We start from the raw sequence: 13636 nt of genomic DNA, 5'->3' as shown, positions 1-13636 counted from the left end.
AAGAAAATTCGTGGTCAGAGGACACTGCTCCCGCGGAACTTCTGACCCCACTACTCCTTCCACCCCCAGTATCCCTGAGCCTGGCTCTCACTCGGGATCCTATGACACACAGCACTAAAAAGAGCCCACCTGAGAGAAAAAAACGAAACTGGGCCAGAAGATGCCCAAAGAGCGACTGAGTGCAGCCACACGCGTGTTGGAAAGCATCTAGAAGAATTGTTCATTTTTCTGCAGCTTGGTATATGAGTGATTTACCAGGTTGGGGAGGAAAGCAAATGTCCCCTAGACACCAGGGTCGCACAGGATGTTAAGGGACAATGAGCAGGGAAGCGACCTCGATTATTTAATCACAGCCACTGTAAGAAGGACAGATCCCCATCCAGGTTGAACTGAGTTGCAGAGAAGTTAAGTGATCAACCAGCAGCCGGTGGATGCGACATTTGGACCCAGGACTGTGTCGCTCCAAAGCCACACAACCCCCCCTCCCCAACTACACAACGTACACTGCACCCTGGCTCTCAGAGGGCCAGGGGTACATCACCAATGCTAATGAGCAGAGGAGAAACGACAGCAGGGGAGGGAAACAGTGGGGTCCTGAGGTGGCGGGTGGTGGTGGGACAAAGATGTGCTCACCTTCTGCCCTAAGACAGGTGGTTGGCAGAGTGACTGGGCAACAGAATGCCTCCCCTTTTCAGCCAGTCCTTTGGTTTGGAGCAGACACAGCCTGAAGTGCAAATCGTTTGATATAATACTGGATACAAAAGTTGCAGCCGAAAGACACACCTGCAGAAACTGGGCCTTTTGGAATGAGAACTCAGAAAACTTTGTTCCGTTTCACTTATTCTGTGAAAGCAAATCTATGACCCAGCGTGTCTGCATTACAGACAAGACGGTTTCCCTGCTGGGAATTTTCCTGTCCCGGCTGCAACGCTCCACCCTGTTAGCTCTGGGAGTAGCCCTTTTCTCCCTTAGTCATACTTTTTTGGAAGCCCTCCAGCCCTCAAGCTAAACCTGCAATACCCTAAAAAGGTAGGTGATCGGTGCTTCTAGGACTGAAGCATCTTTCTCCACCTACTGCAACAGAGGTTCGGTACGTTTCTGGTCAAACAAATGCAAAAACAGACCTGGGAAACAATGTGTGCTGGCACATCTGATAAAAGTGCACTTATACCACCGACCGACGGAAAGGCATGAAAAACAGGCTCAGGGGAGAGGCGGAAAGGGGGAGGAAGGGGGAGGAAGGGGGGAACCTTTCCTGGGTCTGTGACTTTACAAGTTGCTCCTAGCATTTTCTAGTCTTTTAAGGTTTGCAGTCAACTCTGGAATCCAGCAATGCAAAAATGCCCCTCAGAAACCATGTGTCCAAAGGCTTAAGCAGGGTAATTAAAAACTCAGGATTCTTCAAAGAATGTTATCTGTTGATGAGTGAATATAATAAAGGCTTCGTTACTGAGCCGTGATCCCAGCGTGAGACGAAGCAGACCCGGCTCAGGAATGCCAAGACATTAAAACTGTCGGACAGGAGAGGCGGCAAATCTGCTCTCACAATCGGGTTATCACACCGCCAACCACTGAATGGCAATCTCAGTGAGAAAGAAAAGCCAGTAGCTTGATGAAATTAACTTCAGGAAATAGATTCCACTGAGATATTTAGTCTTTTGAAGAGTTCGCTTGCAGCACAAAATAAACGTACCAGATATTTCTACTTCCGTCTTGAAAATTCTCCAGGAACGATGGGAGGGCCATACAGTCTACGGGGGGACCCCGCCTCTTAGCAGGGCTCCCCAGGGCAGTGACGAAGTCCACCCCGTGCAAGTCCTGGGGAAAGCGCAGGCTGGGACTAGCGATGCACTAACTTTGTCTTCAAGCCAAAATCCTGCAGCAAAAAGCAAGGCGGAGAGAGCCTCTAGCGGGGCTCCTGGGTCCCCTCCTCCGAGTGAGCAAGCTGGTGAGCTGTCAGGGGCTGAGGCTCCACCAGACCTCAGGTTCACAGGAACAAACTGCCCCCGCTGGCTGCTTCCATGGAAACGAGGTCAGATTGGCAACAAGCCCTAGCTTTAAAAGAGCCACCTGCCTCAAGGAAGCCCAGCACACTGCCCTTTTCCTTCTGACTTTTCGAATTTACAGTGTGGAGATGAGTTATGCAGGGCAGTGGACTGCGGGTGGGGGGAGCAGGGTGGCAGACCCTTCCAATGTGTCCAGCCCCTCTGATGGACTGCTGTGTGACTCTGGGAAAGTTGGTGTCCCTCCCTGGGCCTCGGTTTTCTCCAGAAGAAAGTGACAGGGTGGGCCAGTGATTGCTAAGCTCCTCCCCCACCCTGTCCCCAGCTGTGATGGACAGCATCCTTGGGCCAGGCGGCAGGAGGGGGGTGGGGGTGTCCTGGATCCCTCTGCACATCTGCATCACAGCATGCACTCAAGCAACCAATCCCGGATGCAACCAAGAACGGAGGAGCAGCCGAGATATTGTTCTTACCTTCCCAGAGCGTGTAAGTAGGAGAAACCACATCACAGGGGAATGAAATAACAACATAAGGAAATGCTAGAAGAGCATCTACAATTCACAGAACAAAGGGGGCAAGGTGCCCAGTTTACTTTAGTGCTGCAGCCTTCCACATCCCACAACTGTCGCTCAGTGCAGGTGCAGCCTCCTGGCCTCGCCCACTGCCTCTGTCACCAGGGGGCTGGCATCCTCTGCGTGAGCTTGTTTCCAGCAACTCGCAAATCCTTTTTCCCTTTGGGACACAGGACTGGAAGTCGGTCAGCTTTGCCAGCTTATTACTAACCCTGCCTCCTTCAAGGAAGACCCCTTGCACTCAGAAGGAGGGTGGGTTTGCAAATGGAAACAGCAGAGCACTGATGTGACCATTCTTGGCAGGGATCAAAGTGCATTTGCCGGACCTTCCCACCAAATCAATCAGGGTATCAGGTAGCACCGAGTGTGAGGCCGGTGCAGCTTTTAAACGTCCCGGGGGCCTGGATATCGGGGATCCTGAGATAAAGTGCAGCACAAACCTCACCCCCCTGTGGTACATCCATACAAAGGAACTCTACTCAGCACTATAAAGGGAGGAACTACAGATACATTCAACAACACGGCTGAGTTTCAAATGCATTACACTAAAGGAAACAAGCCAGACTCAGGCTGTATGACCCGTTTATATGACATCCTGGAAAACGTAAAACTGCAACAGAAAAACAGATCAGTGGTCACCAAGGGCTTGGGGATAGGGAAGGGGCTGACTGTAAAGAGGCACAGAAGAATCTGGGGACGAGGGAGCTGTCCTGCGTGATAATTGTGGTGGTGATTCATAAGGGTACACATTTGTCAAAATTCACAGAAACAGACACCTAAAATGGGGTGAACAGGTATAAATGTGACTTAAAAAAAGAAAAAACTATCCCCAAGTGAAGGATTGATTTTACACCAACATCTCCATGCCAGTACTACAAAAGGGATTAGAAGGTAGCCAGAAAGACCAAAACCACTCTCACTGACCTGTATCTTTAAGGCCTCGTGAGTACCTAGACCAGGATACTCACCATGATAATTACCATTCACCCTTCTCCCAGCTTTTGTGGGGGGTGGGGGTGGGTAGATGATAAGAGTGTGGGTAGAAGGGAGACAGAATTTTCTCAGCTTAGGACAGTCTCCAATGATTTATAAAAATCTTCGGTGCCTGTATAAACTCACATGTGCTAGAAAGTGCCATGAGGATGAACTGGTAAGCAGAAAACCACTAATATCATTAACCGAAAAGACAGGAGACTGGCTTGGCCTGAGCCCTGGTGGCGCAGGGTCCCGGACTCCAGGGGTGGAGAGCAGAGCACACAGAGGCGGGCTCTGGGGCAGGGCTGGCCGGCTCAGACATCCTGATTCTGCCATGTCCTGGCCGGGTGACCCCAGGCAAGTTCAACCTCGGGCTCCTTCTCTGCAGGACAGGGGTGAGACAGACAGCCTCTGGGGCCTGTGGTGAGGAGTACGTGGAACACAGGTGCAGAGCACATGAGCAAAGTGCCTGGTGTGCCGTGAGCTCTGAGCACTAGTGCCCATAGTCAGTATTAGAGCCACACTTTCTGCTTATAAAACTACTTTAAGTCATCCACAGAACACACACATGCACATGTGCACACAAGCATGCTCGTACCTGAAGGTGTTGTCAAGGGAGCACCGCAGAAACCATCACCATCAAGTCCTCCTCTGGGCGGGGCCTCACAGACCTAGTTTCTACCCTTCACCACACTCCAAAGGCAGAGTCATCTCTATACAATGCCCACCCACTGTCCCGCTGAGGCTGGGAGACTTCTGGCCTGTGCACCTGCTCCCTCCAGGGCATCCCCTACCAGGGGCTCAAACATCGGAACAACCCTGGCCTAAGCCAAACCTTGGTGATCTCTGGTCAAAAATAATCCTACAGACGCCCGGCACCATCCCTCGCGCAGCGCGGAGGCCCGGCCAGCCAGATTTCAGCTTCCTCACGTGCGTAATAAGGAGACTGGACCAGACAACCTGAAGGACCCTTCCAGGTCTGCACCTCTGTGATGATGCTCCTTTCCAGAGTCTTTCTGGAACCCCAAGCTGGTTCCCAGCCACCCCCAGGAGTGACAGCACTAACATCGTTCAGACACTGCTTTTCCACGCTCATGACTGAGGCTGACCCCACCCGCAGGCCCTGACCACCCAGGTCTCAGACGGCCACTGGATACACACTCCCTGCGCATCTTTGTGGGGAGACAGAGAAACGCCAAACCACAGCCCTGGCTTTCTACATCCTACATCCACCATGGAGGAGAAAATCATCCTAGCTGGGGCGAGACCGAGGGAGGCTAGGTGCCCCAACCAGCCCCCAAGTAAGAATTTGAGGTGCTGATTCTAAATGCAGGTCCCCAGGCCCTTTCTGGGAGAATATGTCTCACATCGTCTACAGTGGGGCCCAGGGATGGTAGTTTAATTTAACAAGCACACACCCAGGAGATTTTTATAATTAGCTGAATTAGGAAAATACTGACATAGGGTGGCTCCTGCATGGCTGGAAGTGAAGCTGATTTCTTAACCTTTAAAATCTGGAGACACGAGAACCTTGGCTTCGTGACCTGTAAGTAACTGGTCCAGCATGATTTCAAAAGCATCCAGGCTGGGGCAAGTCAACTGAAGAGACAGGAAGCCCAAATACCACCAAGAGGGTTGGTCACCTGTCCTTCACCATCCTCAACAGGACACCCACCATCTCCTTCTGCACACCTAGTGGCCAGATGCCACCACACGTTCAAGACCTCCCACTGCCCCCATCTTGTGGCCGTACTTTGCCAAATTCCTCTCCCGCCATCTTCACAAACACTGTAAACCTGTCCACTCCCTCCCAGCACTCAGCATTTCCTGCTCACCCTTTAAGAACAACTCTACTTCTTCAGGAAAGCTGATGCCACTCCCTGGAATGTAGAGCCCCTCTCCTCCTACCTCTGTGACCTCGACCTTGCTCTAGAATTATACCCCACCACACATGGATTCTCCTTTTCCCCCACTCTGTCCCCACCTAGAACAAGCTCAGGTCCCCTCAGGGTGGGGAAAACCACCCCTTTAAACCTTGCCGTCTCCTAGTAACCGCCCTGCCTCTTTTCTGCACTTCTCAGCCAAGTATTTTCAAAATTCACCGTCTCTCCTTCCCCAATCCCCCGATCAACATGCCCTGGAACTTGGTCCTATCTGTTCACTGGTTGTCTGTCTCCTCCCCTTGAATGCAGCACTGCGAGGACAGGGCGGTGGTACTGCTCTTCACTGCTGCGTCCTCAGCGCCTGGCCCAGAGAAGGCGCACGACAGGTATCTGTTGAGTGGATATGACATCACCTGCTTGTGGAGAGAGCAGCTGTTTCCACCAAGCCCCCCAGAGCAGGGGCCCAGCGGTTCTGGCCCCACCTTTGCTCCCAGGGCATCCATGCTCCATGCCACAGCGTGTGGCACCAACTCTGCAACAAGCAGACCAGGCTGGGTCACTCCTGGGCATGCACTCTGAGATTCCCCTGGCAGGGCCTTGGCAGAGCAAGGTCCACGTTCCTCAGCCTCTCTCTCTGGAGCCTCTCTCTCTGGAGCCTCTCCAGTGGCGGCTGAAGCCGCACCATGTGCCACCCCTGCCCCACCCCCATGGACTGTTCATTCCTGGTGAATGCCCCAGGCTGGCCCCAACCCAGGTCAGGACTCCTGCATCCCCCCCAGCTCCAAGCATCTGCTGGGCACTGCCCTCATCATTATGCCACTTACTACTCTTTATCCAAACAGTCTAATTCCACAGCAATCTCTGGCTGGGCCACGGGTGCCCAGGGGGAGTTCCGGGTACCCCAGCGCCTCTCAGGGGCCCAGCCCGCAGCCGACTGCACAACACAGGGCTGTGGAAGGCTCACTGAGGTGGCCAAAGTCACTCACGCACCTGATTCTCAGTCCCAACGGTGCCCCCAGCCATCACTCTGATGCCCTCCCTTCCCTAAGCGAGCAGGCCCCGCCTTGTCCTCCCCCAGGGTGATGCTGTTCTCACCTCTCCCCCTAGAGGACACAGCAAACCCAACTGTACTTTGGCCAGAAGTGACTTGAAACAAACCCGAAAGTTTACTTTGGAAAGGAGTTAATAATGAAAGTTGGAAGGCGTCTTCGGGACGATAAACACCTCCTTTTTTCCTTTCTCCTGGCTTCTGGCACAGTACCTTCCCTGGTGGAAACGCTTTCTGGGACACGACCACAGGACTCAGGATGACGGGGCCACCAACTCCAAGGGGGATGGAGTAGGGGGAGGAAAACCTCACAGAAAGCCAGAAAGTGTGTTTCTCGTATCCTGAAAGCTGCGATACCATTTCTATAATCTACCTTCGTTGTTCTTGTAAGGAGAGGCTCTGGTCTGAGAGCTGGGATTTTAGAAATCGAACCAATTCTCAAAACCCTGCACCTCGCCAGGAAGAGCGAATAAGAGCCCAAAGTTTCCAGAAATAAATACAGAAATGGAAGCGGCACCTTCGGAACCCCAAAGAAATTAAGTGTAGAAGGTTGTCAGAGCAATACCACCAGAATAAACGTCTCTAATAAGGAACTAAAATTATAATGAAAATAAGGCACTTTAAAGATGCCATATATTAGCTATGTCTTTAACATAAACAAAAACAAAAGAAAGCTGTCATTTCTTGCAGCGCCTAACTTAAGTAGGAGGAAGTCAGAGAGACTTTCGAACTCCCCACAGCACTAGTGGGCTTATTTAGAAGAGAGTCTGAACAGGTTAAACTCTGAATTTTTAAACATACCACTATCCTTTGAACAATAACCTGTATTCTCTTTCACAAAGAGACTGAGGAGGCTACAGACTTCCTGATAAATATATTAAGGCTCCCCGGGGGGAAAAACAATTCCTCTTCTGATTGGCCACAGAGATTTCAATGGGCTGAAATACATATTTTATATTGAAAACGTTATCAACCAGCTGATAGGGGTCAGGGAAGGAGAAGGGAAGAATGATCGAATAAAACAAACTTCTGCCAAAAACCATAAGTGGCCCTTCCGGCTTTCTAACTACCATTAAAATCACTTAAATTTTATTTATTTATTCATTTTTTACAATACAAACCAGAAATAACTTTTTTCATCATTTCAGAGTAAAGCTCTAAAGCTTTTCCTAACTTAGGGCTAGAAGACATAATAATTATTTTTAAACGTCTGCTTAAAAATTAGAAAGTCTCAATGGTAAGCCACAAGTATGTGAACTAACCCTGAACGCTGCTATTTCTGTTCAAGCACCAAACAGTGTAAATGAAAGAATACATTCACCTTCACTTTATAACTAAGACAGCCAATGGCATTTAAGAAATTTAAAAATTAGGGAAACAAATTTTTATTTTCTGTGCAACGTGAAACCTATGGAAAATTATCCAGAAATTAGTATGCCCTTAATATCATCTTCTTCTGCCGATTTTAATTTTGAAATGAAAGAAAGAAAAACGATAAACTCTATTAAGAAATCCATGACAGTTGATAATGTGGGAACATGGGTTTTAATATTGTTGCCTTAAGAAAAACGTTAACAGCCAGCTCCAAATTCTTTTTTTTTAAATCCAGTTAATTTTTTTTTAAAGGAAAGTGTCCACTTAAATATAAATACTAACAAAGGCTCTGTATTTCTTTTTTAAAGATCCTCAGAATCCCTGGAATAATGCCTGCCAACTAAAACACCTACTATGAATTTGGTAATGGGTTATGCAAACATAAATTACAAGGCCAGACATTTTAAAAGGAAAAAAAAGGTGATTTATTGACGTGCTGCAGACACGGCAGGATAGAAGCACTATTTCAATTTTCCATATATTCCTCAACACTGCAGATGTGTTAATGCAAAAAGAATTTTAAAATAAAAATTACTCTCAACTCTTCTGGTTCTAACATATCAGTTCATTTACTTAAGAAGGGTTACCATGGAACTCCTTTCCCACACTTATAATCAAGAAAATTAATACAGTCAAACATTTTATCTAGTTTCAAGTACAAATGGATTTGAAAGAAAAAGAGAGTAAGAAAGAGAAACATTTCCCTTTTAACAGCAAAAAGAATTAAACCCCAAGTTCTACTCTTCACTTTATTAGCCCAACCTGTCCTGGTCATATTTTTCACTTTAATTTCTTCATTCCTATTCACAGGTCATTTTTTCCTTTTTTGGTCTCCTGTCACCGTTGACACCAGTATTTTTTTTTTTTCTTTACTGTGGCAAAGTAATCATTTGAATACACATGGAATACTTTTCATGGGTTGTTTATATGTAAACAACATGAATAAAAATATTCTTGTTGTCAACTTTTAATGAAAAGAAACAGAAGCTATAGCCCTTCCCTGAACAGGTCATGGGAACTGCACTGGGCTGATGAAAACTCCTGATCACACACCAACAGAAAAGGCATCTTCATTTTTCTTCAGTTTGCGCTTGGTTGACAGCTTCATAAATGGTCATTTTCCAAAGCACATATGACTGTGGCTGACCAAGCCTGTCTCAAAAATAAGCTTGAAAACACTCTACAAATAAAGAACACACATTTTAAAAAGCAAAGGCCCAAAAGGACATCTCTTTATCCTGGTGCTGTCCATTCCTCTCCAGGGAAGCCCACTTTGTGTGTACACACACACACACACACACACACACACACACACACACACAGTATGGGTATATGGGTTCCTGGCACTTTGATTATATGAACACACCTGACCCCAGGGAAATAGGCTGAGACCAGCCCCATATTTCAGACAAACCAAACAGCCAATAGACAGTAATGGCTTTAAGCTACTGATGACCTGGGCCAAAAATGAAGAACCACTTAATCTTCTGAAGGAAACTGTCAATGTGAGGAGGCCCAGAGCTGACCTTTCCCCTGATCTTAATCACAGCCACCTATGATAACAGAGGGGGTTATTTTTATGCCTGGCTCCAGACTACAATGATCAGCCCTTCAGTGTTGACTATTTCGTATCCACACAGCGAACCAGAGTTAAGTTGAGTGTGTTGTTTTCATGGACCCCTGGAGTCCAGCGTGGAGTGACATTCACCGGAGAATAAGACCTAGAGTAATTCCATCCAAACTCTAAACACCTTACAAAGTCTCTCCAGATTAACCTACAAAATTCAATGCTTTTCCAATAAAAATCCCAACAGGATTTTTCAAATGGTATCGAATAAAGGATTCTAAAACTTATACAGAAGCACAGTCTAGATGGTTTCGAAGAACCGTGAGGATGTTCCTCTACTAGATATCAAAATGTAGTAACAGTATGGAGATAACTATGGCAGTAATATAGCAATAATTGCCCAGACGGTGCGGGGTTGGACAGAGGCAGGCGTGGCACCTGGCAGAGGTGCGAAAGTTAATCCTGGGGAGAGGGGGACTCCACGGTAAATGGTTCTGGTACGAGGGGCCCTCAGGGGACAAAGATAAAATTGGAGCCTCATCCAGTCACCATCCACACAATGCTTTACAGGCCTAATGTAAAAAGCAAACCTAAACACCAGAGACTGTCTTTACGACATCAGCATGGGGAGGGTTTCTAAAATAAGATTCAAAAACCCAAACTTTACATCAAAAACTGGGAAGGAAAAAAAAGGCCACCTGCATTAAAATTAAAATCTCTCATGTGACCAAGGACAACACAAACAGAGTGAAAATACAGGTCTTGGCCTGGGAGGAGAGAGCAGCCATGTGTACACGGAACAGAGGGTCCAGATTCTAGATATTAAAATTGCCTACAAGTTGGTAAGAAAACAGCCAACAGCCTGATGGGAAAATGGGCAAAAGATACAAGCAGTTAAGACACAAAAGAGGAAACTGTATACAGGCCGGTCATTGTACGTGGGATGTTCTCCCATGTTAGAAATAAGGAAATACAGCAAAACCCAGCGAGGATGTGGCTGGAACAGGTACTGGGGGCATGACAGGATGTAGCTGCTGAGGGCAACTGGTTAACACCCACCTGGCCAAGCTGTGACCAGAGACTGTGCTTCTGGGGGGCCACCTTGGGAAATTCCTGAACCCATTCCCCAGGATGCATATAACAATCAAGAGTGTCAACAATAACCAAAAATCCACATGCCATCTCAGGAGGGCAACGGATGCGTCTTCTGTGGTTCATGAACACAGTGGAGTGAATTTTTAAAAAGGCCAGGTGTCAGAGGATATAGACAGACATCACCAGATGCCATTTGCCTGCCATTTGTATAGATAGTAAATAGATATATACATAGACAATACCTGCCGTTTATGATTGTTTATGAATGCATAAACATCGCTATGGATGCAAAAGGCATATGGCGATGAAACATCCGTTTTCAGGATGGGTTTACATCTGAGCAAGAAAGGAGGGGGAAGCACAGAGGTGGGATTTTAGCTGCATATGCAATAGTTTATTTCCATTTGAAAAAAGAGGCATCAGAAGCAAATGGACAAAACGTTAGCATCTTTCCAGTCGTCATGAAGGGCGCAGAAACGTGTTTTGTTTTTATGCTTTTTGGTGTGCTAGAAATACTTCATATAAAAAAATAAACCCGTTACATAGCTTTGCATATAAAAGAACTATGTCATACAGGTAAGATCCTGTGTGAAGCTTGTTGTGAGTGGGGCCCAGGGGAGGCAAAGGCAGCTGCACCTTCCTGGTCTTTCTGCCCAAGGGCCACTCCCTTGCACAAGACATTCTTGGGAGATGCATGCGCCAGGCTCTGTTCGACTCAAAACGTTTGCAGGGTTCGAGTGCACCCAGTACCGTATAAATGCAACGTTCTTGTGGCACAACGTTGAAGGTGAAGTGGGGGGTGTCAGGAGCGGAGACTGCTCCCCTTCTCAAGGCTGGGGGGTCCCCAGGAGGAGCCCAACTGTGCTAACTGTCCAATCTCAGGATCCTTGATCACAGATACTCCTGGCAGCAGTGCTGGGTCAGTGGATGCATGAATAAATACAGTGCCCCAACTGGACTTCGGAAATAAGCAATGACCTTTCAAATGTGAAGCAGGAAAAAAAAAAGTGAAGTAGGGAACCACCAAGGGGGTTCCAGCAGCTGAAGATGTCCACATGAGAAGTAATCCAGCCTCTCCCCTCCCTGAACTGCACTGGGACGTCTGGCTGCCAGGGAGACAGCGGGTGTTGCGTGGGGCAGGGCAGGCGGCTCACAGGACCCATCTCACCCCAAGGGCCTGCTCTGGCTCAGACCTGCCACCAATGGGCCTGCCCCAACCTCCAGCTAGCATCTCCACTTCTGAGCTGTGACACCTGAGGGGACCTCCTCCTCCTCTAAGGGGCTCGGTTTCCCTCTCTATGAAATGGAGAGAAATACTGTACCTATTTCACAGGGATCCTATGTGTTAAATCAGCCAATACAGTTAAAAGTCTTTAGAACAGTGCTCAGTACACAGTAAATGCTCAATAAGTGTCAGCTGTTGTTATGAGCTCTTCCCGCTGTGTCCCTGCAGTGACCAGAGCCCTCAAAACAGAGCTGCCCAGGTACAGCCCATGCCACACACAATGGGATCGCCATGATGGTTTGCTGTGTGCAGAATGAATTCTGAATAGAAAAACCCCAAGAGGTAAAGTAGGTGAGGCCTACTGAGAAGAAAGGGCAGCCCAGAAGTCGGGGGATGAATGGGAGTGAGCCTGAGCGGGATGGGGCAGGCCCAGCTCCAGGGCCCTCGGGTCTTGGCCATGCTGCACAGCTATCAAACAACAGAGGGGACCTGGCCTGCTCGGCCCTCAGATCCATCCAATCAGTGGCAGAACCAGAATTAGGATCCAAGTGTCCTCATTTCCAATACAACAGTCCTTTAACTGTATCAACAATACCATAATGTCTTCCTGTGAAAACAGTGGACCACAAACAAAATTATTATACTCTGGTAGGCTCACAATGCTCTCTGTAAATTACTTTTTCTGCAACTCACAATTTCAAGTTAAAACCAAGAGCCAGCAATAGTCAATAATCAGTGTTCAATGATTAGCCCCGACCATTCCCACCAGCAGCTCCCTTGGGCTAAGAAAGAAAAACTTAAAACAACAGATCACAGGGTCCGCAGGACCTGCCAGCTGATTGTCTTTATCTTCATTGACAAAAATCTCACAACAGAAGGGGAGATTTTCCTGTGCTTTGGGTTATAATGATCCCCATAAGATGTCGAGCATTTCCAAGTAAATGCCAGATTTTAGCCTAACCACTCTCCCCTGGGTATAACCACACAAAACGCACCTCCAGCACACATAACACCCTTTAAATGAGCATGTCACTTCAGACTATCTGTCTGTCTGTCTATCTACCTATCTATCTATGTTTTTTTCTTTTTAGGTGTTGTTTTAACTAATAGAAGAGAAACCGCTTACAATTAATTGACTAAAAATCGACTTTTGGAAGCTAAAAGGAGACGGTTTGGCACAGTGGTCACGGCCTGGTTCTTGGGAGTCTGTTTGCCTAGAAGACAGGTGGCTTGCACTCTGTAAAGGGGCACTAAGGACACCCACCTCCTCGGGTGACATGATGCACTTAACATAATGCTTGGCTCTTAGTAAGCACTCAATAAATATTAATAAATAACAGTTTATCACAATTTCAACCAAATTTTATGGCTTTCCCATTTAACCATCATACCTAGCAAACTGCACACAATAAGGATGTTTATTGAGAAGAGGCTGTGAGCTTCTTGTTATACCCAGGTTATTACCACATCCTATGTAGAATGACATTCTCCATCCAAAATGCACTTCACTTGAGGTTACTGACCAGAAAGATAAGCTACAGGCTGCTTCCAAACAGAGAGTCCAGGGCGAATATTTCCACTCCGTGAATAGTAGCGCCAACGCAAAGGGAGAGAAAATGACCATCTAGACACATATGGAAGGAGTGTATTTTAATTTTACTGAACCAGGGCAAGTCTGCCCCGGAAACTAGGTCTATAGCTTACAGGCCTATCATCTACTTAATGCTTTAAAAGAACTGGGGGCCGGGGTGGGGCCCACAGGAATTCTCCGGCAGTCCAGTGGTTAGGACTTCAAGCTTCCACTGCAGGGAGCATAGGTTCGGTTCCTGGTCAGAACTAAGATCCCATATGCCATGTGGCATGGCCTGGGAAAAAAAAAAAAAAGTGTTTTTTT

General features: G+C 47.5%; 1 protein-coding gene across 8 annotated transcripts in view; it reads right to left on the bottom strand.

The window, feature by feature from the left end:
* Positions 1-13636, bottom strand: part of CUX1 (cut like homeobox 1) — a 354634-nt gene that overhangs the window by 255668 nt on the left and 85330 nt on the right. The gene's annotated exons all lie outside the window — the stretch shown is intronic.

Source organism: Hippopotamus amphibius, chromosome 9, assembly GCF_030028045.1.
Source record: "Hippopotamus amphibius kiboko isolate mHipAmp2 chromosome 9, mHipAmp2.hap2, whole genome shotgun sequence".
NCBI lineage: Eukaryota > Metazoa > Chordata > Mammalia > Artiodactyla > Hippopotamidae > Hippopotamus > Hippopotamus amphibius.
The sequence above is the reverse complement of the archived record's forward strand: the minus strand, read 5'-3'. Positions and strand labels throughout refer to the sequence as shown.